The following is a 25,079-nucleotide window of genomic DNA, read 5'->3' as shown; positions in this document are numbered from 1 at the left end:
AGTTCCGTACGCTTGCCGCAGAGGTAGGTTGGAACAATGAAGCCCTTGTTGCCGCCTTCTTTCATGGGCTCTCTGATGCGATTAAAGACTAAGTTGCTGCCAGAGATTTACCAGAGGCTCTCGAGGCATTGGTGTCTTTTTTGATCCTAATTGACATCAGACTCAGAGAGAGGCCCTCTTTCAAGGAGCGCTTGCGGAAGCCTCCTGTTACGCTGTCTCCTACGTGTTCGTTCCCACCCATGCCTCCCTCTCCTCCCATGCCTCCTGGTCCTGAGTCACCAGGTACTGCTGAGCCGATGCAGCTGGGATTCACGCGTCTCTCCGTGGCGGAGAGGGCCTTTAGGAGGAGGGAGGGGCTCTGCCTCTATTGTGGGTTACAGGGTCACCTTTTGAAGTCTTGTCCTACACGGCCGGGAAACGGGGGCAGACGGGGGATGGTTTATCCTCGTCCCCGGAACCGCTTAAGGAGAAACCTTTGGTCATGGTTGTCCTTTCCTGGGTGGACTCCTCCATAGTCACCCAGGCTCTTGTTGACTCCGGTGCTGTGGGCTATTTCATTGACAGTGCTTTTGTATCAAAGCACTCCATTCCTGTTTTGCCACGGTCTGTTCCGCTTGCTATTGAGGCCATTGATGGCAGGCCCCTTCAGCCCGCACTCGTTACTCACGAAACTGCTCCGTTGTCCATGGCTGTTGGGGCTCTCCATTTTGAAACCCTCCAGTTCCAGGTGATAAACTCTCCGCATTTTCCGGTTGTTCTGGGTTATCCCTGGCTCCAAAAGCACAATCCCAGTCTCGACTGGCGCAGGTCCGAAATTTTGTCGTGGTCCCCGCAATGTATTTCCACTTGTCTTCGGAAACCAGTTAAAGTCTTGTGCACTTCTTCAGTTTATCAATTGCCAGAGGAGTACCGAGAGTTCCTAGATGTGTTTGACAAGGTGCATGCCGGTACGTTGCCTCCTCACCGGTCTTACGATTGTGCCATAGACCTGCAACCCGGAGCCATTCCTGCTTGGGGCCGGGTGTACCGTCTGTCTGTTGCAGAGAATTGTGCTATGGAGGAGTACGATGCTCTGTCGCGGGGGATCATCCGCAAATCCTGCTCTCCTGCAGGGACTGGCTTCTTGTTTGTGAAGAAAAAGGGTGGCGAGTTAAGACCATGTATCGATTATAGGGGTCTTAATCGTCTTACCATTAAGAATGCTTACCCTATTCCGCTTATTACGGAACTCTTTGACCGCCTCAAGGGAGCTACGGTCTTTACTAAACTTGATTTGAGAGGAGCGTAAATCTTGTTAGGATTAAGGAGAGCCACGAATGGAAAACAGCATTTAACACCAGGAGCAGGCATTATGAGTATCTTGTAATGCCTTTGGCCTATGTAATGCTCCTGCTATTTTTCAGGAATTTATTAATGATGTCCTACGAGATATGTTGCAACAGTGTGTTGTGGTGTACTTAGATGACATCCTCATACACTCACCCACACTTGAGGCTCATCGTTCTGATGTTACACGGGTTCTTCAGAGACTACGTGAGAACGGCTTGTTTTTTAAAATCAAGAAATGTGAGTTCCATCAGACTCAAGTAACCTTCCTAGGTTATGTTATCTCTGTTGCAGGGTTCTCCATGGATCCTGACAAGTTATCTGCAGTTCTGCAGTGGCCTCGCCCAGTTGGTCTTCGGTCTATTCAACGTTTTTTGGGGTTCGCCAATTACTATAGAAAGTTTATTAAAAACTTTTCTTCCTTGGTCAAACCTATCACAGACATGACCCGTAAAGAGAATGATCCACTCCATTGGTCACCTACTGCCAATAAGGCCTTTGATAGTCTTAAGACTGCCTTTGCTGCCGCTCCAGTTCTGGCTCATCCTAACCCTCTCCTGCCTTTCGTTCTTGAGGTCGATGCGTCTGAGACCGGAGTAGGTGCCCTTTTGTCTCAACGTCCTACGCCTGATGGTTCCTTGCATCCGTGTGGTTTCTTCTCTAAGAAATTGTCTCCAGCGGAGTGCAATTATGAAATTGGCGACAGGGAATTACTGGCCATAATTTTGGCACTTAAGGAATGGAGGCATCTTCTCGAGGGTACTAGCGTGCCAGTGCTCATTCTTACTGACCACAAGAATTTAACTTATCTATCTGAAGCAAAACGTTTGTCTCCCCGACAGGCCAGATGGCTGCTATTTTTGTCTCGGTTTAATTATATGGTCTCCTACCTGCCTGGTAGTAAGAATGTTAGGGCTGATGCCCTCTCTCGATAATTTTCGCCTCTGTCCAAGGAGGAGTCTGTACCTACTCCAGTTATACCTCCTGACCATATTTTGGCTACCATACGTACTAATTTGACTTCTCCCTTGGGGGAGGAGATCCTGGCTGCACAAACCAATGCACCTCCTGAGAAACCTAGTGGTAAGTGTTTTGTTCCTGAGAATCTTTGAACTAAACTTTTGCACACTTACCACTATCCTAAAGCCGCAGGCCACCCAGGTAAGAACCAAATGATTTGGTCTGTCACTCGACAATTCTGGTGGCCAGGTCTTCGTTCTGATGTTGCTGTGTATGGTGCCTCCTGCTCAGTTTGTGCACAGAATAAGACTCCTCGACGTCTTCCTGTGGGTCTTCTTCAACCTATTGCTAATGGTGAGCACCCTTGGACACATCTTTCCATGGACTTCATTGTCGAGCTCCCTGTTTCCAATGGAAATACTGTTATCCTTATGGTGGTTGACCGTTTTTCTAAAATGTCACATTGCATTCCCTTGATGAAGCTGCCTACCGCTCAGGAGCTTGCTTCAATTTTTGCCCAGGAGGTCTTCCGTTTACATGAGTTACCCAAGGAGATAGTGTCGGACCGGGGTAGCCAGTTTGTCTCCAGATTTTGGCGTTCCTTTTGTGCTCAAATAGGGATCCAGCTTTCCTTCTCCTCAGCATATCACCCTCAATCCAATGGGGCTGCGGAACAGTCTAATCAAGCTCTGGAACAGTTCCTCCGTTGCTATGTGACAGATCACCACAATAATTGGTCTGAACTGTTACCTTGGGCAGAGTTTGCTCGTAATAGTGCTATTAATGCTTCCACCAAGATATCCCCGTTCATGGCGAATTATGGGTTTCAACCATCCTTGTTGCCCGATTCATTCATGTCTCAGGGTATTCCGGCTTTGGAGGAGCATCTCCGGCAACTCCGTTCCACGTGGGTGCAGATTCAGGATTGCCTTCATCGTTCTATGCAGCGCCAAAAGTTCCAGGCTGATCGTAGGCGTCTGCCCGCACCTTCCTACTAGGTTGGTGAGAGAGTTTGGCTGTCCTCCCACAACTTGAACCTTTGTGTGCCTTCCAATAAATTGGCTCCCCGTTATGTTGGTCCTTTTCGAATACTCCGTCGGGTTAATCCTGTGGCCTACGCTCTTGACCTTCCTCCTGCTATGCGCATCTCCAAAGTTTTTCATGTCTCCCTCTTGAAGCCATTGGTTTGTAATCGGTTTACCACTGTGTTGCCTCGTCCCCGTCCTATCTTTGTTGACAACCATGAGGAGTATGAGGTCAGCAGCATTATTGACTCTCGTATGTCCAGGGGCCGTGTACAGTATTTGGTTCACGGGAGAGGCTACGGTCCGGAGGAGCGTTCTTGAGTTCCCTCCTCCGTGCCTTCCATGCCCGTTTCCCCAATAATCCTTTTGTCCTCCCGCGGGGGAGGGGTCGTTGAGGGAAGGGTACCGTCAGGGTTTTTTCCCTGTTGTGTTTGCCATGTGCTGGTGGCAGCCATTTTACTCACCTCTCTTCCTGACTATGGTGCATTGTGGGGGATGCTGCTCAATTCCTGCACTTCCTTTTATGGCCAGACTGGTGTGCATCATCCATGTGAGACAGGATGCAGTCTCAGAATTGAGATGTCATCACTTATTATTTAAAGGGCCTCTGTTCAGTATGCTTTGCCTTTGCGTTGTCTCAGACCTGTTTGTGAGAGTTCCTTGTGTATTACCTGGCTGCCTGACGTCCTTCCTTGTTCCTGATTCCGGCTCGTCTGACTATTTGCTTTGGCTCCTGACTCGGCTCATCTGACTACCAGCTCTGGTTTTGATTCCTGGCTTGTTATTTGACATATGGACTTTTTATTATTTTTTGCTATTAATAAAGGTGTGAATATTTTTGCACTTCTCGTCTCAGTCTTATTCTCTGACACAAGTCTAGTAAATGGTGGTTAATACCTGGTATTTATAATCTTACAACTGTACTATTATCCTAATCAGTGTCAGATATCCACCATATAACATATTAGTGGGGAGTAATACCCAGATGGCAAAACTGCCTGAGGAGCATTTCACCTCTGCTTTATTAAAGGGACAGTCAAGTCCAAAATAAACTTTAATGATTTAAATAGGGCATGTCATTTTAAACAACTTTCCAATTTACTTTTATCACCAATTTTGCTTTGTTCTCTTGGTATTCTTAGTTGAAAGCTAAACCTAGGAAGTTCATATGCTAATTTCTTAGACCTTGAAGGCCACCTTATTCTGAAAGCATTTTGACAGTTTTTCACCACTAGAGGGCGTTAGTTCATGTGTTTCATATAGATAACGTTGAGCTCACGCACGTGAAGCACTGATTGGCTGAAATGCATGTCTGTCAAAAGAACTGAAATAAGGAGCATTTTGCAGAGGCTTAGATACAGAGGTAAGCACAGAGGTAAAAAGTGTATTAATATAACTGTGTTGGTTATGCAAAACTGGGGATTGGGTTATTAAGGGATTATCTATCTTTTTAAACAACAAAAATTCTGGTGTTGACTGTCCCTTTAGTGACTAGAGGTAGCCCCAGTTTGTCAGTGCACAACTAAAGACTGTATATGTATATTTATATATATACTGTATATATATATATATATATATATATATATATATATATATATATATATATATATATATATATATATATATATATATATATATATATATATATATATATATATGCATTTGTGTCAGTGTGGCAAGAAAATTTAGCCACCAGTCAGCAAGCACTACCCAAGTGCTGAACCAAAAATGTTTTTTCAAATAAAGCAAGCAAGAGAATGAAGAAAAATTGATAATAGGAGTAAATTAGAATATAGCTTAAAATTGCCTGCTCTATCTGAATCATTAAAGAAAAATAATTGGGTTTTATATTCCTTTAAGTTTCCAATGTGATGCTTTGGGCCCGATTTATCACGAGACCACTGCTCTTTAATTCGTCTGCCTGCTCTGAGGCGGCGAACAGCAATACGATCAGGTTGATTGACACCCCTTGCTAGTAAATGTGCAGGAGGCGGCATTGCACAAACATTTCTAGTGAAATTCTTGTGCAATGATAAATGCCGACAGCGTGTGCTGTCGATGTGCGGCGGAGATGATCGCTACAGCGGATCATGTCCGTTCGCACTTTCATAAATCAGCCCCTTTATCTGAATTGTGAAATGAATAGCATATGCACACTAATTGTTATTTAGTTATTTTATTTTGTCCATTTAAAATATAATATACAGTACTGTATGTGTCTTTAGTGCCTCTGTATTTAAAGGGGCATGGAATTAAAGCTACAGTTTCATAATTGATTAAGTACTTCTTTTATAAAATTTACAGAATTCTGTTGATATAATTTTTTGAATTGTCAGCAGTGTCTGCAATAATGTTTGTAAACAGACACATGCACACTACTAAGAATATCTCAGTATGCTGACATGGAAAGGATCTGAGTTTCAACAAAGGACATTTTATTAACAGATGGAATTGTAGTTTTTCTTACATTGTATTTCGTGGCTACTTTATGGAATTTTAAACTGTATGTCTTCTCAGAGAGACCACTGTGCTGTCTGAGTAGTGACTCTGTTTTAAATGCTGGTGCACCAAGCATATTTAGATATGGTCCATGTGTCCATATTTCGTAAAAGTTCTCACTGAAAAAGGGATACATTTTATTAGACATATTGTTGCTTTTACCAGTATACTGCAAAAATACTTCTGTTCAAAACTGAAAGGGCCATTATATTAAAATTAAAAATGAAAAAAAAATTAAATTCTCTAATCTGTTAGAGGATATAATTTTAAGACTGTCGACCCTAGGCTGCTGTATGTTTAACCCCCACAAAGGGGTTAATACCACAGTAGAAGTGCTGCTCAGGACCTGCGGAGCACTGCTGGTCCCAAGCAGAACTCACCACTGATCCAATCAGCAGCGCTAGTTACGCGACTCAGAGGTGCAACTGGCGCTGCTGATTGGATCAGCTTTGTTTTCCTCTCGGGACCTGTGGTAGTTCTACTGTGTGTTTACCGCACTAAGGGATTGTAGCATGTAAGTTTTCGACAGTAATGGCCCTTTAAATGCACTGATATGTTTTTGAAGTTGGCCTGAAATGTACCTTTAAGTATTGCAAGGAAGAGTCATATTCATTAATCTTCTGGTGAAGATAAAACTGTGAGACTGAAATCCTCAATTTCATAAAAGTAAGAACCACTAAAATGTATGATTTAGCCAATTAGCACATCTAGGCAAGTATCCCTGCTTGCCTTCCCACAGAGGTGATCTGTATACAGCATTACCAATGCACTGGAGAACTCTGGGTAAGATATGCAAATGAGATAAACAGTATCTCACAGTTTTGCTTAGAAAATGTAATGATACCTTTTCTTTTGGGGTTGTGTGATTAAAGACAGTGTGTGGTTATTTCCAACTTACTGAATGGGATTCTGTTGGTGAACTTTAATCCCTGCAATAAATATAAAAAAAAAAGAAAAAAAATCAAAGTCCAACCAGGATGTTGACTTTTTATTGATTTATTTCCTTGTGCATGAACTACTTTAAGCTAAGCTGTCAATCTTCAGCCTTCATATATAATTTTCCGTACTAGTCTGTGTTTCTCCAGTCTAAGAGACGTGGGTGTTTGGAGGTTATGGATAGCAATAAGCAAAATTCTACAGTGTATTCTGGGATTCTTGAAAAGAGAAGACAGAACCTGGTGAGACCATATGGAGTTCTGATTAGCAATGTGTAGTAACAACTGTTTGGTGTTTTTTTTTTATTGGTGACAACTGTTTTTTTTTTTAGTATTTTTTAATAGAATCTTTTTTTTTTAACCCCTTCACGCCTATACGACGTTCTATGCCATCCTAACAACGCTGGGCTTTAACACCGTTAGGACAGCATGCAACGTCCTACCATATACGGCATCCTGTAGCCTCTTCCTTTCCGAGAAAGGAAAAATCGTACCTGGGGGCATGCCTAGCAGCATAGGCATACACAGAGAGAAGCGCTCTACCAGGAACAAACGAACAAACAAAGAGGAACAGCCTCTTTTATGTCTATATATGTGTACATATGTATTTAAATGTGTATATATGTATTTATATATGTAGCTGAAAACGTTAAATAATATTTATGCAATACTCATATTTTAATAGAGTTATACTGTGTATTTAGTGTAAATATTTCACATTCTAATGTTCTGCACATAGCATATAATATGTTCTATGTATTTATTTATAAATATTCATATATATATATATATATAAAATCATGTGTGTTTATGTATATATATATATATATATATATATATATATGTATGTATGTATGTATATAGATAGATAGATAGATAGATAGATAGATATTGTACCACAATAACATCAGATATATGTAGAAATATTTATTTATGATTAAATAGAAGATATTCTTGTATGTAAAGAACATTGGAATGTGAAATATTCATATTTTCATGTCAGGTTAGCACACATGATGAATATGCGATTGTGTTTGCACGCAAGTAAGGTAATAGTTTTTTTTTCTACTATGTGAATGTGCACGTGATATTCTAAGTTTGGCTTTTTCCACTCTTCAAATTTGTGTGTTAGCGAAAACCAGTTTACTTTCAAAAAGCGCAACCTGACGAGCACAAAAAGCTGAACTTCAAGCGCAGTTAACGCTTGAGCGTGAGCGTTAATTTGCGCTCTACTTGTAATCTTGCCCTTAAAGGGACATTAAACCCACATTTTTTCTTTCATGATTCAGATAGAGAATACCATTTTAAACAACTTTCTAATTTACTTCTATTGTCTAATTTGCTTAAATCTCTTTATATTCTTTCCTGAAAAGCATATCTAGATAGGCTCAGTAGCTTCTGATTGGTGGTTTCACATAGATGCCTCATGTGATTGGCTTACCAATGTGCATTGCTATTTCTTTAACAAAAGATATCTAAAGATTGCAGCAAATTAGATAATAGAAGTAAATTAGAAAGTTGTTTAAAATTGTATTCTCTTTCTGAATCATGAAATAAAAAATGTGGGTTTAATAGCCCTTTAAAGGTGTTAAACACACATATGCTCTATCACAGAAAACTTTATTTTAACTTTAACCAGTGAACAAAAGCTTTTATTAATAAACCAATAAAAAATTCTTCACAACTGAAATATTAAATATACATAAAGATATTATGATAATTATTTAAACCTACTCATGAAAACAAATTGATCAGAATTTTTTTTTTATTAATTCAGGAATTTAACTCTATGATACAGCTAGAACAGTTGGAAGAGGATAATTTACAGTTCATTCACATTTTGATTACAATTATTTATGTATATTTATGTATATATTTTGTAGTTCATGTGCGAAAAGCTAGCCTATAAAAAACTGTAGCCTATTGTATTGATTTTTTTTTTTTTAAAGGGACAGTAAACTCCAACGTAATGAAATTTGTATGACCCAGCAACATTTTACCCAGTAATTGTTTAGATCAGACGACAAGCTTATTTATATTTTTCCCTAATTCTCCTCGGTGAAGGAGAATAGGAACGTCAATGTTCCAAGGTTTATTTCCAAGGTCTATAGTTATATCTTTACTGCTACTGATTTGTGCTAAGAAAATAACATTGTTCACAGAAAGTAAAACATTTAAATGTTGGTCACAATATAGAGCTCGTTTTTTAGCAGACACCTCTGCTGTTAATATCCCTCAAGCTTGAAGATTTCACCTCCCGAAAACAACTCAAAACTGTTATCTCCCAATTTCTTAATCTAAAAACCAAATGTGCAGAATCAAAAGTCAAGGACAAACAAAATGGCGAGTTTGAGGGTTTAGCAATTATATCACTTGTTGAAGGGCCTGTATGTGTGTTTGTCTCTCTAAGGGAGTTGAAGAGGGGTAATATATATATATATATATATATATATATATATATATATATATATATATACACAGTGGGTCAAAAAAGTATTTAGTCAGACACCAATTGTGCAAGTTCTCCCACTTAAGAAGATGAGAGAGGCCTGTAATTTTCATTATAGGTATACCTCAACTATGAGAGACAAAATGTGGAAACAAATCCAGGCAATCACATTGTCTGATTTGGAAAGAATTTATTTGCAAATTATGGTGGAAAATAAGTATTTGGTCAATATCAAAAGTTCATCTCAATACTTTGTTATATATCCTTTGTTGGCAATGACAGAGGTCAAACGTTTTTTGTAAGTCTTCACAAGGTTGTCACACACTGTTGCTGGTATGTTGAACCATTCCGGCATGCAGATCTCCTCCAGAGCAGTGATGTTTTGGAGCTGTCGCTGGGCAACATGGACTTTCAACTCCCTCCAAAGGTTTTCTATGGGGTTGAGATCTGGAGACTGGCTAGGCCACTCCAGGACCTTGAAATGCTTCTTACTAAGCCACTCCTTCATTGCCCGGGCGGTGTGTTTGGGATCATTGTCATGCTGAAAGACCCAGCCATGTTTCATCTTCAATGCCCTTGCTGATGGAAGGAGTTGAAAGTCTGTGTTGAACTCAAAATCTCATGATACATGGCCCCATTCATTCTTTCATGTACACGGATCAGTCGTCCTGTTCCCTTTGCAGAGAAACAGCCCCAAAGCATGATGTTGCCCCCCCCCCATGCTTCACATTAGGTATGGTGTTCTTTGGTTGCAACTCAGCATTCTCTCTCCTCCAAACACGACGAGTTGCGTTTCTACCAAACAGTTCTACTTTGGTTTCATCTAACCATATGACATTCTCCCAATCCGCTTCTGGATCATCCAAATGCTTTCTAGCATACTTCAGACGGGTCCGGACATGTACTGGCTTAAGCAGGGGGACACGTCTGGCACTGCAGGATCTGAGTCCCTGGCGGCCTAGTGTGTTACTGATGGTAGCCTTTGTTACGTTGGTTCCAGCTCTCTGCAGGTCATTCACTAGGTCTCCCCGTGTGGTTCTGGGATGTTTGCTCACCGTTCTTGTGATCATTTTGACCCCACAGGGTGAGATCTTGCATAGAGCCCCAGATCGAGGGAGATTATCAGTGGTCTTGTATGTCTTCCATTTTCTAATTATTGCTCCCACCGTTGATTTCTTCACACCAAACTGCTTGCCTATTGCAGATTCAGTCTTCCCAGCCTCGTGCAGGTCTACAATTTTGTTTCTGGTGTCCTTCGACAGCTCTTTGGTCTTCACCATAGTGGAGTTTGGAGTGTGACTGTTTGAGGTTGTGGACAGGTGTCTTTTATACTGATAACAAGTTCAAACAGGTGCCATTAATACAGGTAATGAGTGGAGGACAGGGGAGCCTCTTAAAGAAGAAGATACAGGTCTGTGAGAGCCAGAAATCTTGATTGTTTGTAGGTGACCAAATTACTTATTTTCCATCATAATATGCAAATAAATTATTTCCAGATCAGACAATGTGATTGTCTGGATTTGTTTCCACATTTTGTCTCTCATAGTTGAGGTATACCTATGATGAAAATTACAGGCCTCTCTCATCTTCTTAAGTGGGAGAACTTGCACAATTGGTGGCTGACTAAATACTTTTTTGCCCCACTGTGTGTGTGTGTATATATATATAGGATATGCATGTCTGGTTATTGAATTATCTCTTTTTTTTACTCATGTTAAAATGTGTAATATTAATTACGTTTGATTTAGCAGGTAGCATTTTTATCTGCTTGGCGCTGTAGCTTCCTAATGTCATCCCATGTGTGGGGCTAATTTCAGTTTGTTTGTTTTGCTCATGTGCAAGACCAGTGTTACACTCACACATGTGGGTACTTGGCAATAATTTAAGTCTTGGGTTTATCAAGTCCTCTTAGCTATATACTGTAATTCTGTAAGTGAAAATTGCCTTGTAAATGTATCATTAAGTTAAGTATCAACTACTGGGATTCTATTTAGGATTGACAAATTGCTGATAATAAACAATGAAAATGGCTGTTTGTGATTTTAATCATCAGCACACAGTGTTTATTTTTTCTTAGTAGCAAAGGGTTCTGAGCAGGGGCATATAATTGCCTAGGCCAGGAGTCGGCAAACCTTGGCTCTCCAGATATTTTGGAACTACATTTCCCATGATGCTAAGACATTCTCAAGGCTGTCTGAGCATCATGGGGAATCTAGTTCCAAAACATCAGGAGAGCCAAAGTTGCTGACCCCTGGCCTAGGCAAACAAGCACTTGCCTAAGGTGGCAGATTTGGGGGGAGCAGAACTTTTTGAATCTCACTACACACACATACATGCGCAATACATACTCACTGCACTACACACGCTCACTGCACTACTTTCACTCACACTAAATACTCACACTACACACACACATACAGGTGCACTGCACTACACACTCACTGCAGTACACACGCTTACTGCACTACTCTCGCACTAAACACTCAAACTTCACACACACATACACGCGCACTGTACTACACACGCTCACTGCACTACTCTCACTCACACTAAATACTCACACTACACACACACATACAGGTGCACTGCACTACACACTCACTGCAGTACACACGCTTACTGCACTACTCTCACTCACACTAAACACTCAAACTTCACACACACATAAACGCGCACTGTACTACACACGCTCACCGCACTACTCTCACTCACTCTAACCACTCACACTACACACACGCGCACTACACACGCACACTGCACTACTCACACATACACACACACACATGCACACTTAAACATGAACATTCAGATTAGGGATTTAATGGGCCTTTGAAAAATGGCTGAATGTCCTTTTAAGGGCAGTAAAAAGAGCTGAATGCCCTTTTAAGGGCAATGCCCATAAAAATGCCCCTTTAGGGGCAATGGGTTGTTTAGGTTTTTTTAGTGTTAGGTTTATTTTATTTTGGGGGGATTTGGTGGGTGGGGAGGTTTTACTGTTAGGGGGGAACTTAGTATTTTTTATAGGTAAAATAGCTGTTTAACTTAGGGCAATGCCCTACAAAAGGCCATTTTAAGAGCTATTGGTAGTTTAGTATTAGATTAGAGGGTGTTTTTATTTTGGGGGGGCTTTTTTTATTTTCATAGGGATTAGGTTTAATTTTTTTATTTTTGATAATTTGGTTTATTATTTTATGTAATGTTAGATATTTTATTTTTTGTAATCTTAGATTTATTTAATCTTACGGCTAGATTTAGAGTTCTGCGGCCAAAGGGGTGCGTTAGCTATGCATGCTTTTTTCCCCCCGCACCTTTTAAATACCGCTGGTATTTAGAGTTCACAGAATGGCTGCGTTTTCAGTGCGTTAGGCTCCAAAAAGGGAGCGTAGAGCATAATTTAACGCCACTGCAACTCTAGATACCAGCGGTGCTTACGGACGCGGCCAGCTTCAAAAACGCGCTTCTGCACGATATCCCCATAGAAAACAATGGGGCCATTTGAGCTGAAAAAAAACACCTGCAAAAAAGCAGCGTTCAGCTCCTAACGCAGCCCCATTGTTTTCTATGGGGAAACACTTCCTACGTCTGCACCTAACACCCTAACATGTACCCCGAGTCTAAACACCCTTAACCTTACACTTATTAACCCCTATTCTGCCGCCCCCGTTATCGCTGACACCTGCATATTTTTTTTTAACCCCTAATCTGCCGCTCCGTAAACCGCCGCTACCTACATTATCCCTATGTACACCTAATCTGCTGCCCCTAACACCGCCGACCCCTATATTATATTTATTAACCCCTAATCTGCCCCCCACAACGTCGCCTCCACCTGCCTACACTTATTAACCCCTAATCTGCCGAGCGGACCGCACCGCTACTATAATAAAGTTATTAACCCCTAATCCGCCTCACTCCCGCCTCAATAACCCTATAAGAAATAGTATTAACCCCTAATCTGCCCTCCCTAACATCGCCGACACCTAACTTCAATTATTAACCCCTAATCTGCCGACCGAATCTCGCCGCTACTGTAATAAATGGATTAACCCCTAAAGCTAAGTCTAACCCTAACACTAACACCCCCTAAGTTAAATATAATTTTTATCTAACGAAATAAATTAACTCTTATTAAATAAATTATTCCTATTTAAAGCTAAATACTTACCTGTAAAATAAACCCTAATATAGCTACAATATAAATTATAATTATATTATAGCTATTTTAGGATTTATTTTACAGGCAACTTTGTATTTATTTTAACCAGGTACAATAGCTATTAAATAGTTAATAACTATTTAATAGCTAAAATAGTTGATAGTGTAGTGTTAGGTTTAATTGTAGATAATTGTAGGTATTGTATTTAATTAATTTATTGATAGTGTAGTGTTAGGTTTAATTGTAGATAATTGTAGGTAGTTTATTTAATTTATTTATTGCTAGTGTAGTGTTAGGTTTAATTGTAGATAATTGTAGGTATTGTATTTAATTAATTTATTGATAGTGTAGTGTTAGGTTTAATTGTAACTTAGGTTAGGATTTATTTTACAGGTAATTTTGTAATTATTTTAACTAGGTAACTATTAAATAGTTCTTAACTATTTAATAGCTATTGTACCTGGTTAAAATAAATACAAAGTTGCTTGTAAAATAAATATTAATCCTAAAATAGCTACAATATAATTATAATTTATATTGTAGCTATATTAGGGTTTATTTTACAGGTAAGTATTTAGCTTTAAATAGGAATAATTTATTTAATAAGAGTTAATTTATTTAGTTAGAATAAAATTATATTTAATTTAGGGGGGTGTTAGGGTTAGGGTTAGAATTAGCTTTAGGGGTTAAAAAATTTATTAGAGTAGCGGTGAGCTCCGATCGGCAGATTAGGGGTTAATAATTGAAGTTAGGTGTCGGCGATGTTAGGGAGGGCAGATTAGGGGTTAATACTATTTATTATAGGGTTATTGAGGCGGGAGTGAGGCGGATTAGGGGTTAATAACTTTATTATAGTAGCGGTGCGGTCCGCTCAGCAGATTAGGGGTTAATAAGTGTAGGCAGGTGGAGGCGACGGTGAGGGGGGCAGATTAGGGGTTAATAAATATAATATAGGGGTCGGCGGTGTTAGGGGCAGCAGATTAGGGGTTCATAGGGATAACGTAGGTGGCAGCGGCGTGCGGTCGGCAGATTAGGGGTTAAAAAAATTTAATAGAGTGGCGGCGATGTGGGGGGACCTCGGTTTAGGGGTACATAGGTAGTTTATGGGTGTTAGTGTACTTTAGAGCACAGTAGTTAAGAGCTTTATAAACCGGCGTTAGCCCAGAAAGCTCTTAACTCCTGACTTTTTTCTGCGGCTGGAGTTTTGTCGTTAGATTTCTAACGCTCACTTCAGCCACGACTCTAAATACCGGCGTTAGAAAGATCCCATTGAAAAGATAGGATACGCAATTGACGTAAGGGGATCTGCGGTATGGAAAAGTCACGGCTGGAAAGTGAGCGTTAGACCCTTTAATGACTGGCTCCACATACCAGAGGGCGGTAAAAACCAGCGTTAGGAGCCTCTAACGCTGGTTTTGAAGGCTACCGCCCAACTCTAAATCTAGGCCAGAGGGCGGTAAAAACCAGCGTTAGGAGCCTCTAACGCTGGTTTTGACGGCTACCGCCCAACTCTAAATCTAGCCGTTAGTTTTTTATTTTTAAGTAATGTTAGCTTTTTATTTTAATTGTTTGTAATTTAGTATTTTTTAATTTAGGTAATTGGGGTTCATTTAGAGGGTGTTAGGTTAGGGGGTTTAGTAATTTAGTTATTTGCGTTGTGGGGGTTTTGTGGATTAGGGGTTAACAGATTTATAAGGTTTGTTGCGATGGGTTAATGGCGAATTAGGGGTTAGTAGTTAGTAGTTTTAATAGGGACTTTGCGATGTGGGTGAATGGTGGATTAGGGGATAGTTTAATTAGGCATATTGCATTGTGGGGGGTTGTCAGTTTAGGGGTTAATACTTTTATTATTAGTTCCGATGTGGGTTTATTTATGGGAGGCGGGTTAGACTTTTACGGGAGATTTGACATTTTTTTTTATTTTCTTAGGCGCCGGCAGTTTCTAAAGTGCCGTAAGTCACTGGCAACTCCAGAAATTTGTATTTACGCTCATTTCTGGACATCGCTAGTTTATCCGACTTACGGCAGTTTATAAACTGCCGCGCCGTATATGTGATACCCCGATGAGCGCGGTGAAATTACAGGCGGTGCGTGTTTCAGCAGTTGCACTGAAGTTTGCGCTGCATATGTAATCTCGCCGCATACTGGTACATGGGGAAATAGCTGGTAATATCCTTTATAGAGGAATAACTACGAAAACATATATTCCTTGCAATTCATACAAATGCTAACAGTTAATAATTGATTTTGTAAAGAAATAAATTAAGGGACCAGTAAATACAATAGATTGACATTGACAAATGCATGATAAAATACAATGCAATAGCCCCTTCTCTAAACTTTAAATTAGTAGGGTTTTTTTTCTGACAAATGTAAAAGTTTTGTCAATTTCCACTCCTCCTGTATCATGTGACAGCCATCAGCCAATCACAAATGCATACACGTTTATTCTGTGAATTCTTGCACATGCTCAGTAGGAGCTGGTGACTCAAACAGGCCCATTTATCAAGCTCCGTATGGAGCTTGAAGGGCCGTGTTTCTGGCGAGTCTTCAGACTCGCCAGAAACACAACTTATGAAGCAGCGGTCTAAAGACCGCTGCTTCATAACCCTGTCCGTCTGCTCTGAGCAGGCGGACAGGAATCGCCGGAAATCAACCCGATCGAATGCGATCGGGTTGATTGACAGCTCCCTGCTGGCGGCCGATTGGCCGCGAGTCAGCAGGGGGCGGCGTTGCACCAGCAGCTCTTGTGAGCTGCTGGTGCAATGTTAAATGCGGAGAGCGTATTGCTCTCCGCATTTAGCGAGGTCTTGCGGACCTGATCCGCAGTGTCGGATCAGGTCCGCAAGCCCTTTGATAAATGGGCCCCAAAAGGTCTAAATATAAAAAGACTGAGCACATTTTGTTAATGGAAGTAAATTGGAAAGTTGATTAAAATTGCACGCTCTATCTGAATCATGAAAGTTTAATTTTGACTTGTGTGTCCCTTTAATGCATTGTATTATTCACAGAAATTCCAATGGAGAATATATCGCTTCATCTTGGAGGGAATGAAACTGTCATATTACAAGATAAGGGGAAACAATGACAAAGAGGTAACCAAAAATAATTTTCTTTTTTTAACAGAATATCTCAGGGTGAGTGAATCTGTAACTGCACAGGGATTTTCCATCCTATGTTATATAATACCTTTTTGCTAGCTGTCATCAAAGATGTTCGCTGCAATAGTCATTTTTTTTTGTTAAGGTATATCTTCACTGCTATATTTTTACAGCTGGAGAGTTACAAGATTGTTGTGAAGAACATTGTTTGAAATGCCTTTTAATCTCATTGTAAACATGAGGTTTATGTTCATATTTATAATGGAAATAGGTTCTGAGAAGCTATCTTCAATACAATACATTAAATTATAAATACAGGATGATCAATTATGTCACTGATTATATATGATCATGAAACTCCACTAATGATCTCATAGATATATGGTTAATGCCTATCACAACCAAAGAAACTGTCAACCTTTTTCTCCACGTAATCAACACTGATGAAAAAGAGATGGTTCTAGGGGGGTTTGTGCACCGTGAACCACTAATATAGCACCCCCAATTTTCAAGGTGTCAGTAACCTTAAATTTGTTAGGATGTTCCTCTTTTACATGTCCCTCATTCTGTCCAAGACAAGACCAATGAGGGAGGTGCTTAAATAAGAGAAGCAGGAATAAGTACTAGACACTAATGACCACCACCACCACCATATGTTCCACTCTTCACATGTGAAACAAAGATAAAGGGGGATATTTATCAATGGTCTGGCAGACCTGATCCGACAGTGCGGATCAGGTCCACCAGACCTTGCTGAATGTGGAGAGCAATGCGCTCTTGTGAGCTGCTGGTGCAACGCCGCCCACTGTAGATTTGCGGCCAATCGGCCACCAGCAGGGGGGGTGTCAATCAACCCGATCGTACTCGATCGGGTTAAATTGCGGCAATGTCTGTTCACCTGCTTAGACCGCTGCTTCATAAATGCTGTTTCTGGCAGAAACATGGGCCCTCAAGCTCCATCCGGAGCTTGATAAATGGGCCCCATATAGTACTAACAATGTTTATAGCATAGAACCTCCACTACAATAAATAATTTCTCTACTGCCACTGCAATTTTCCATTTGCTCATACTGGTACTTTACCTTACCATATAAACACTGTTCCAAAATACTGTTTATTGACACCTTATTATCTTTAAATGTACAGGAACTATAATAACAATAAAGCACTACACTTTCAACTCTCCATGTTCTCATCTTGCGCAAACACTGCAACAATACATTTCCCATACTATTATCATTCAAATCAACATTTAATTTCTATGTAAAATGTTGACTTAAATTGAATGTAAACTTAACAGGACAGCCTCACGACATTGTATAGACTTAGAAAAATGCGCAGGAGCTTAATTCATGAAATTTTTTAAATGTATTTATTTTCTTACATTTTTACCTTTTTACTGCTCTGACGATAAGCGCAGCACTCCCGCCCGCCATCTTGTCTAATTGATTGACAGATGACGATTCTTAAACCAACTAATCCTTGTTTCTCCCCGGGGTGTACGGACACCTTTGCATAAACGTCACGGCCCAGGGGAAACAAGGATTAGTTTGGATTAAGATAGTCATCTGTCAATTAATTAGACAAGATGGCGGGCGGGAGTGCTGCGCTTATCGGCGGAGCAGTAAAAAAGGTAAAAATTTAAGAAAATATATAGATTTAAAAAATTTCATGACTTAAACTCATGCTCATTTTTATAAGTCTATACAATGCCGTGAGGCTGTCCTGTTAAATTTACATTCACTTTAAGGAGAGTAATTTATTACTGCAGTAAACAATAACTATTTATTTTGCTTGTAAAATGGTTCAGAAAATGTGCGTGTTAAACTCAGAGACGTTAAAGGGACATTCCGGTCAAAATTGGAATGTATATGGGTGCAAACAACATGACATTGTTACGTTATTTTAACATATGTATTTTGCAATAGATTGTTTAATAGCTAATATGTGCTAGGAGTTTAATGCCCATTTGTCATCCATTTTCATCCAGAAATAACTTATATCTTGGAACCCTGCTTAAGTATTCCAATACCAACATAGGTTCAGTTTACGAGTGGCGCACTACCTTTCGCACAAGCGATATTGGGTTTATCGTGGCTGTTTACACACGTCAGAAGGAGCACTTGTATTACAAATTGAAAGTAAATGCGAAAGTGTGAGTGCAATCACGATTTTCGTTAGAATGGTTACTGCGACCTCAGAACACTGGTTAACTATTACACTCAAATAAAAAGTGTCACAAATCACAACAAAAATACATTTAAAAGTACATGTACACTCATAATAACACTATCTGATAAAATTATTACGTATAAAAGTTATAAGGGCTCAAAGATATGAGGGGGGTACATTTATCAACAGCAGATGCTGCTTATTACACGCAAGCCTTTTAGCTCGCCGGAAACCAGATTTAAGAAAAAGCGGTGTTAAGATCAAATACGATTGGGATGATTGACACCCCCTGCTAGCGGCCGATTGGCCTCGAAATGTGCAGGGGGCGGCACTGCACAAGCATTTCACCAGAAATGCTTGTGCAATGTTAAATGCTGATAGCGTATGCTGTCTGCATTTAGCAATAAACGGCGGACGTGATTCGCTATAGTGAATCATGTCCGCCTGGGGTATGATAAATCTACCCCGAGGTCTCAGGTGTTGGGAAAAAAGGCTTTAACATAGAGATACAAACATATACATGTCTAAAGATGTATATGTACTGTATGTTTGTGTGTGTGTATATATATATATATATATAAATTAGACATGTGCAATTCGGTTCGATTCGGAAATTCGGAAAATTCAGCAAATTCGGCGATTCGGATCGAACCGAATTTCCGAATTAAAATTTTGCCGAATTTTCCGAATCGAATTGAATCGAATCGATTCGTAAATTCGGATGGCCATTGGATTACACTAGTATTATACAGTATGTTAGGTTAACACCTAATATACAGTATAATACTAGTCTAATCCCACCTAACACTTACCGAATTTCCGAACCGAATCCAGCTGAATTTCTTCTGAAATTCGGAAAATTCAGCAAATTCGGCGATTCGGATCGAACCGAATTTCCGAATTAAAATTTTGCCGAATTTTCCGAATCGAATTGAATCGAATCGATTCGTAAATTCGGATGGCCATTGGATTACACTAGTATTATACAGTATGTTAGGTTAACACCTAATATACAGTATAATACTAGTCTAATCCCACCTAACACTTACCGAATTTCCGAACCGAATCCAGCTGAATTTCTTCAAATCCGAATGAATCCGAAACGAATCCGAAACTAATTGATTCAAAATTTTCCGAATTCGAATCGATCCGAACCGAACTTCGAAAAATTCAGAATCGATCCAAACCGAACCGAATTTTTTCGCCATGCACATGTCTAAAATAAATGTGTATGTACATATGTATTTATATGTGTATATTTGTATTTACAGACATATATACACACATAAATACATATGTATTCACATATAGAAATATATATAAGTGCATTGGAGCCAACTGGAGCCATTTGAAGTCAAGTAGATGAAAACATGTTAAAGCATATTTATGCAATATTCATTTTTAATAAAGTGTTTTACTATGTATTTATTGTAAATATTTGAAATTTTAATGCTAATCACACAGTGGAATATGTTCTATGTATTTTAAAATAGATATTCCTATAAACATCTGTATATATCTATACCTTTATATAATCAAATATATATACATAGGTATAGCTATATATTTTTCCACAAAAACTTCAGAAATATAGAGAAATATGTATTTATGTATTAATAAATAGAACATATTCTACTATGTGAAGAACATTGGAATGTCAAATATTAATATTTTCATGTCGGGTTAGCGTACTTGAGAAAATGCAATTGGGTTTGTGCACAAGTGTTTTTTTCTACTTTTCTTGTTACATTGACTTCTATAGGGGAATAGGTTAATGCAGTCATGGGGCGCGATCCGATATACGGCGTAGTTTGTGGTGCAAGCGAGGGAACCCCCGCCGCCCGTAGTTTCAGCTCGCAACTCGAGCTATCCAATATACCCCGCCGGCAATTGCTAAAGTGCCATAAGTCGGATAAACTAGCGATGTCCAGAAATCTGCGTAAGTACAAATTTCTAAAGTCGCCAGTGACTTACGGCACTTTAGAAACTGCCGGCGCCTACAAAAACTGACTAAAGTATTAAATCTCCCGTACTGTCTAACACGCCTCCCAAACATAGCCTGACACGTATACCCCTCTATCCACTATCCCCCCTCACTCTCCTAATAATAAATGTATTAACCCCTAAACCGCCGCTCCCGGACCCCGCCGCACCTAATAAAGTTATTAACCCCTAAACCGCCGCTCCCGGACCCCGCCGCCACCTACATTACCTACCCCCTAATGTGAGCCATTGCCCTAAAGTAACCAGCTCTTTTACCAGCCCTTTTACCTCTAATCTAAATTCCTCTACACCGCCGCCACCTATAATAAATGTATTAACCCCTAATCTAATCCCCCTACACTGCCGCCACCTATATTAAATACATTAACCCCTAATCTAATCCCCCTACACCGCCGCCACCTATATTAACTATATTAACTATATTAACCCTAATTATATTAGGGTTAATATAGTTATTAAATTATATATATTAACTATATTAACCCTAATTATATTAGGCTTAATATAGTTAATATAGTTATTATATTATAAATATATTAACTATATTAAACCTATCTAACTCTAACACCCCTAACTTAATTATTATTAAAATAAATCTAAATAATATTAAATAATAAAAATAATATTAATAATATATTTACAAATTGTTCCGATCAGCCAATAGAATGCGAGCGCAATCTGATTGGCTGATTGGATCAGCCAATCGGAATGAACTTGAATCTGATTGGCTGATTGAATCAGCCAATCAGATTTTCTTACCTTAATTCCGATTGGCTGATAGAATCCTATCAGCCAATCGGAATTTGAGGGACGCCATCTTGGATGACGTCATTTAAAGGATACTTAATTCGTCGTTCAGTCGTCGGGCCAGCTGGATGTTCCGCGTAGGAGGTCGGAAGAAGCCGGAAGAAAGAAGATTGAAGATGCCGCTTGGAGGAAGACTTCGCCCCGATGGAGGACCTCTTCTTTGCCGCTTGGATGAAGACCTCGCCGGGATGGAAGACCTCTTCTTTGCCGCTTGGATGAAGACATCGCCGGGATGGAAGACCTCTTCTTTGCCGCTTGGATGAACACATTGCCGGGATGGAGGACCACATCTGGATGAAGAGTTCGGCCCGGCTGGGTGAAGACGACTCAAGGTAGGGAGATCTTCTGGGGGTTAGTGTTAGGTTTTTCCTATGGGGAAACACTTCCTACGTCTGCACCTAACACTCTAACATGTACCCCGAGTCTAAACACCCCTAACCTTACACTTATTAACCCCTAATCTGCCGCCCCCGCTATCGCTGACCCCTGCATATTTTTTTAACCCCTAATCTGCCGCTCCGTAAACCGCCGCAACCTACGTTATCCCTATGTACCCCTAATCTGCTGCCCTAACATCGCCGACCCCTATATTATATTTATTAACCCCTAATCTGCCCCCCTCAACGTCGCCGACACCTGCCTACACTTATTAACCCCTAATCTGCCGAGCGGACCTGAGCGCTACTATAATAAAGTTATTAACCCCTAATCCGCCTCACTAACCCTATCATAAATAGTATTAACCCCTAATCTGCCCTCCCTAACATCGCCAACACCTACCTTCAATTATTAACCCCTAATCTGCCGAGCGGAGCTCACCGCTATTCTAATAAATTGATTAACCCCTAAAGCTAAGTCTAACCCTAACACTAACACCCCCCTAACTTAAATATAATTTAAATCTAACAAAATAAATTAACTCTTATTAAATAAATGATTCCTATTTAAAGCTAAATACTTACCTGTAAAATAAATCCTAATATAGCTACAATATAAATTATAATTATATTATAGCTATTTTAGGATTTATATTTATTTTACAGGCAACTTGGTATTTATTTTAACTAGGTACAATAGCTATTAAATAGTTAAGAACTATTTAATAGTTACCTAGTTAAAATAATGACAAATTTACCTGTAAAATAAATCCTAACCTAAGATATAATTAAACCTAACACTACCCTATCAATAAAATAATTAAATAAACTACCTACAATTACCTACAATTAACCTAACACTACACTATCAATAAATTAATTAAACACAATTCCTACAAATAAATACAATTAAATAAACTAGCTAAAGTACAAAAAATAAAAAAGAACTAAGTTACAAAAAATAAAAAAATATTTACAAACATAAGAAAAATATTACAACAATTTTAAACTAATTACACCTACTCTAAGCCCCCTAATAAAATAACAAAGCCCCCCAAAATAAAAAATTCCCTACCCTATTCTAAATTAAAAAAGTTACAAGCTCTTTTACCTTACCAGCCCTGAACAGGGCCCTTTGCGGGGCATGCCCCAAGAATTTCAGCTCTTTTGCCTGTAAAAGAATAAATACAATACCCCCCCCCCCAACATTACAACCCACCACCCACATACCCCTAATCTAACCCAAACCCCCCTTAAATAAACCTAACACTAAGCCCCTGAAGATCTTCCTACCTTGTCTTCACCATCCAGGTATCACCGATCCGTCCTGGCTCCAACATCTTCATCCAACCCAAGCGGGGGTTGGCGATCCATCATCCGGTGCTGAAGAGGTCCAGAAGAGGCTCCAAAGTCTTCCTCCTATCCGGCAAGAAGAGGACATCCGGACCGGCAAACATCTTCTCCAAGCGGCATCTTCGATCTTCTTCCATCCGGTGCGGAGCGGGTCCATCTTGAAGCAGGCGACGCGGATCCATCCTCTTCTTCCGTTGTCTCCCGACTAATGACGGTTCCTTTAATTGGCTGATCGGAACAGCCAATAGAATGCGAGCTCAATCTGATTGGCTGATTGGATCAGCCAATCGGATTGAACTTGATTCTGATTGGCTGATTCCATCAGCCAATCAGAAAATTCCTACCTTAATTCCGATTGGCTGATAGAATCCTATCAGCCAATCAGAATTCGAGGGACGCCATCTTGGATGACGTCCCTTAAAGGAACCGTCATTCGTCGGGAGACGCCGAAAGAAGAGGATGGATCCGCGTCGGCTGCTTCAAGATGGACCCGCTCCGCACCGGATGGAAGAAGATTGAAGATGCCGCTTGGATGAAGATGTTTGCCGGTCCGGATGTCCTCTTCTTGCCGGATAGGAGGAAGACTTTGGAGCCTCTTCTGGACCTCTTCAGCACCGGATGATGGATCGCCAACCCCCGCTTGGGTTGGATGAAGATGTTGGAGCCAGGACGGATCGGTGATACCTGGATGGTGAAGACAAGGAAGGAAGATCTTCAGGGGCTTAGTGTTAGGTTTATTTAAGGGGGGTTTGGGTTAGATTAGGGGTATGTGGGTGGTGGGTTGTAATGTTGGGGGGGGTATTGTATGTTTTTTTTTACAGGCAAAAGAGCTGATTTTCTTGGGGCATGCCCCGCAAAGGGCCCTGTTCAGGGCTGGTAAGGTAAAAGAGCTTGTAACTTTTTTAATTTAGAATAGGGTAGGGAATTTTTTATTTTGGGGGGCTTTGTTATTTTATTAGGGGGCTTAGAGTAGGTGTAATTAGTTTAAAATTATTGTAATATTTTTCTTATGTTTGTAAATATTTTTTTATTTTTTGTAACTTAGTTCTTTTTTATTTTTTGTACTTTAGCTAGTTTATTTAATTGTATTTATTTGTAGGAATTGTGTTTAATTAATTTATTGATAGTGTAGTGTTAGGTTAATTGTAGGTAATTGTAGGTAGTTTATTTAATTATTTTATTGATAGGGTAGTGTTAGGTTTAATTATATCTTAGGTTAGGATTTATTTTACAGGTAAATTTGTTATTATTTTAACTAGGTAACTATTAAATAGTTCTTAACTATTTAATAGCTATTGTACCTAGTTAAAATAAATACCAAGTTGCCTGTAAAATAAATATAAATCCTAAAATAGCTATAATATAATTATAATTTATATTGTAGCTATATTAGGATTTATTTTACAGGTAAGTATTTAGCTTTAAATAGGAATCATTTATTTAATAAGAGTTAATTAATTTCGTTAGATGTAAATTATATTTAAGTTAGGGGGGTGTTAGTGTTAGGGTTAGACTTAGCTTTAGGGGTTAATCAATTTATTAGAATAGCGGTGAGCTCCGCTCGGCAGATTAGGGGTTAATAATTGAAGGTAGGTGTCGGCGATGTTAGGGAGGGCAGATTAGTGGGTTAATACTATTTATTATAGGGTTAGTGAGGCGGGTTAGGGGTTAATAACTTTATTATAGTAGCGGTGCGGTCCGCTCGGCAGATTAGGGGTTAATAAGTGTAGGCAGGTGTCGGCGACGTTGAGGGGGGCAGATTAGGGGTTAATAAATATAATATAGGGGTCGGCGGTGTTAGGGGTAGCAGATTAGGGGTACATAGGGATAACGTAGGTGGCGGCGCTTTGCGGTCGGAAGATTAGGGGTTAATTATTTTAAGTAGCTGGCGGCGACGTTGTGGGGGGCAGGTTAG

This window comes from Bombina bombina, chromosome 11, assembly GCF_027579735.1.
Source record: "Bombina bombina isolate aBomBom1 chromosome 11, aBomBom1.pri, whole genome shotgun sequence".
Taxonomy (NCBI): Eukaryota; Metazoa; Chordata; class Amphibia; order Anura; family Bombinatoridae; genus Bombina; species Bombina bombina.
Note: the sequence above shows the minus strand (reverse complement) of the source record.